This window comes from Mercurialis annua, linkage group LG3 (genome assembly GCF_937616625.2).
Source record: "Mercurialis annua linkage group LG3, ddMerAnnu1.2, whole genome shotgun sequence".
Lineage (NCBI taxonomy): Eukaryota > Viridiplantae > Streptophyta > Magnoliopsida > Malpighiales > Euphorbiaceae > Mercurialis > Mercurialis annua.
This window is the reverse complement of record NC_065572.1, coordinates 72,369,240-72,372,965: the sequence shown is the minus strand read 5'-3', so window position 1 is coordinate 72,372,965 and position 3,726 is coordinate 72,369,240. Positions and strand designations below refer to the sequence as shown.

The window sequence follows — 3,726 nt, the reverse complement described above, 5'->3', positions numbered from 1 at the left end:
TTAATGGTTAAGCATAGTTCAGACTTCAATGGTGGAAGCTTCATCATAGCCTTAAACAGAATAATGATAGTTCAGCACAAGATAGAATCAAAAACATAATATAATGAGTCCAATACACAAAGGTAAAGCAAGATCTCATCAGTGTTAATTGCTTACAGGCTCAGATTGCATAGTATTTCAAGTATAACACTTAAAGTCATAAAAGGTGGCAACAATAAAAAAATGTGCCTCAACAGTTACAACTTTTTAGTATTCAAACTCATTGAAAGTGGAAGCATCATCATAGCCTATAAACAAATGACAGAGAAATCAAACACAAGCTCAACCAACTATATCTCTTATACCAATCTATCATTATCACTAGACAGCAAAGCAATGTATTATAATAGCAACAGAAGCAGGAAAAGCTTCCACCAAGCAAAGAAAATAAGCAAGCAGATATCAAGTAAGCAAGCAAACATCAAGTAAAGAAAAGAAGGACTTCAAGAAGACAAACTATTGATCATTAAGAGCATTAGCTGGTTCTTGAAGACCTGAAAAACAAACAAGAAACAATTAATAATAGATAACAAATAAATAAATAGAAACAGAAATTAAATAAACAGAAATTAAATAAACAGAAATTAATAGTATTACCTTCTTCATGTTGCTCCAATTCCTCCAATATCTCCTCAACAGAGACTGGCTTTGATGGATCTCTAAGCCAATCCTGAGTACAGACTAATGCCTCCACAATTTTAGGAGTCAAACAGCTCCTAAAGTCATCAAGCACTCTCCCTCCAGTGCTAAAGGCGGATTCTGAAGCAACTGTAGAGACCGGTACTGCAAGAATATCACGGGCCATTCTAGAGAGGACAGGAAACCTCTCTGAATTGAACTTCCACCATTTCAGAATATCAAATTGCACATCATTTGCAACCACTGCCTCACTTAGATAAATATCCAATTCAGATTTCTTGCTTCCACTCACACAACCAGTCTCTGACATTTGCTGCAGAAACCTTTCTTTCAAAACAGAATTTGCTTGGGATGATTGGCCAACAGTTTCTATAGTTTGGCTATCCTGGCCAGTACTACTCAGTTCTTTCTTATAAAGAACTTCATAATCATTAAACAATTCAGCCATATCTTCCATCAAACAACTATACATAAATTTACCTTGTCCATTACCATACATTTGACACAAACTGTATTCCATGAAAACAATTCTATCCCTGGGGTCTAAGATATTTGCAAAAAAGACAAGCTTATTCATCACTAATGGATCACCCCAGTATTTGTCAAATTTAGCTTTCATTTTCATGCCCATAGACCTTAGGGCCACATCACTAGACACAATCCAGTCTTGTAAAATAGTGCACAAATCAGAAATCTCAAGAAAGTGTTTGTTAGAAGTCACATAAAGAGAACCAGAAATTCTCAAAGTCATTTTGTAAAAACATTCTAACATGCGACACAATTGCCTAACATTTTCCCAATCATTCATTTCAGGCATATTCTCACCCAAATCTTTTTTAAAAGAGGCTTCCACATCTTCATATTCTTCAAACACTTTCTGATACATACAAGCAGTATCTAACATCAAGTATGTTGAATTCCATCTAGTCGGTACATCTAGACACAAAGAACGCTTACATTGCATATCAAGTGACTCTTTACATTCCTTAAATTTGCTTAGCCTTAATGGAGAGTTTTTTTATATATCTAACAGCTGCTCTAACTTTTTCAAAAGATGAACCAGACTCTTTCAAACCATCAGTTACAACAAGATTAAGGATATGTGCAATACATCGCATGTGTGCATACTTGCATCTGACAGGTGTACTACCCCACAACAACATTTTTTTCATAAAAAATCCCATAGCAGTACTGTTGTTTTCAGCATTGTCTAAGGTAACAGAAAAAATGTTTTTCAGCCCCCACTCTTGCAAACAAGTTTCCATAGATTTAGATAAATACTCACCCTTATGCCTAGAACAAGTAACAAAAGAGATAATTTTCTTATGCAACTTCCAGTCATTATCAATAATTAAAGTGGGCAGTAATACACATGTAGTTCAATCTCTGATTAGATGTCCATGAATCACTAGTAAGACTCACTCTTTGAGTATTAGTTTTCAAAAATTGTTTCAGTTTTAACCTCTCCTCAACAAACAAAGCATAGCAATCCCTAGTAATAGTCCACCTAGAGGGCATTTTAAACATTAGACAAGCAAGACTCATTACTCTTCTAAAACCTTGTTTCTCAACAAATTTGAATGGCAATTCATCAACAATAATCATGTATGCTATTGCTTTCCTAACTACTTCCTGATCAAATTTCCATGTAGCAACAGAAAACAAATCATGACCAGATGATCCAGCTTCCACACTAACAGGTTGAAAAGACAACAAAGCCTGCCTAGTTTCTATACTGTGTGGGTGTTTAGTGCATCTAACTAAATGACTTCTTAAAGTAGAAGTTCCATTCTTTTTGGCATGACAATTGTAAATGCGAGCACAGTAAAGACATTTGGCTTGCATAGTGGTACCTTTTGCATCTTTAATAGTCTCAAAATGCTCCCACACCACAGATCTTTGTTGACTTTCCTTCCTTTTTTTAGGATTAGCTTCCATATTAGGTACATGATCAGCAACAGGGTCAGGATTTGCTTCCATATTCATAGATGGTCCAACTGAAGCAGCAGCTTCTTGACCAACAGGGGATTGGCCATCAACTTCTGCATCCACAAGGACATCTAAGCCTCTCAATTCAGGGTCCATCTGCATAAAGCAGAACACATAAATTAACTCACAAAATCAACACTTAGCAGTTAGCTCTATCAAATTGAATAAGCTTCCACAAATCTAGAATTATATAAATATGACAAAGAAACATATTACCTTACAACCGAATTCAATAAACTTCCACCAAAGCTTTCTTTTATAATAGAAGTCCACCAACAATTCATGCAAGACAAACAGAATAAAAAATTAGAAAATCAAATCACCAATAGATTAAGAACCAACCCTCAAGCTGCCCCTAAAACGCAAGATACCAAATCAGTATATTACCTCACAACTCAATCGAAATTAATAAGCTTCCACCAAAGCCTTTTCGTTTTCATTAGAAATCCACCAGTAGTTCATGCAAAACAGAGGACAAAAATCAAAAATCCATAACCACATCAGACATAAACAAACAAACTAACACAATACTTCCATAAATTACAAATAAACACCAAAGCCTTTACCTTAAATCTCAGTCTATTACAGAGAAATACCCAGATCCCTGTATACCAAAAAGAAAACAAGATAGAGGTTAGAAATATGAAGAAAAAAAATCAATTTAAAGGTTAAAAAAACTTCAATCCAATGAGATTACCTTAAAAATCCATCGATTAAATCTCAGCAAACCAAAACCCTAACATGCAACCATCACTTCCTTTGATTAAAGCTCTGCGAACCAGGTGACAGAGAAGAGAGAACCACAAAGCCTTCGAGAGGAAGATGAGAGCTTCAATCGACAGAAAGTATGAGAACCATAGAGAGGAACATGATAGGAAACTGCTAGGGCTAGGGTTGAAGATGATAGGATTTAATCGACAGAAAATATGAGAGATTTAGGTAGATGAGAGGTTCAATAGACAGAGAGGATCATGATTCATGAGAGATTGAGTTGATATTTGAGAGGATTAGGGTTTAGAGAAATGAGAAAAATCAGAGAAATCAGAGAAATCAGAGAGA

The 3,726-nt window shown here is 35.3% G+C and overlaps 1 long non-coding RNA gene across 1 annotated transcript; it reads right to left on the bottom strand.

The window, feature by feature from the left end:
* Positions 1 to 2,880: 2,880 nt before the first annotated feature.
* On the bottom strand, positions 2,881 to 3,726 carry LOC126675293 (uncharacterized). Its single transcript, XR_007639725.2, has 4 exons — positions 3,365 to 3,726; positions 3,234 to 3,271; positions 3,055 to 3,093; positions 2,881 to 2,920 (listed from the first exon to the last, which is right to left on the bottom strand). It is a non-coding gene; the product is annotated as an uncharacterized LOC126675293 (long non-coding RNA).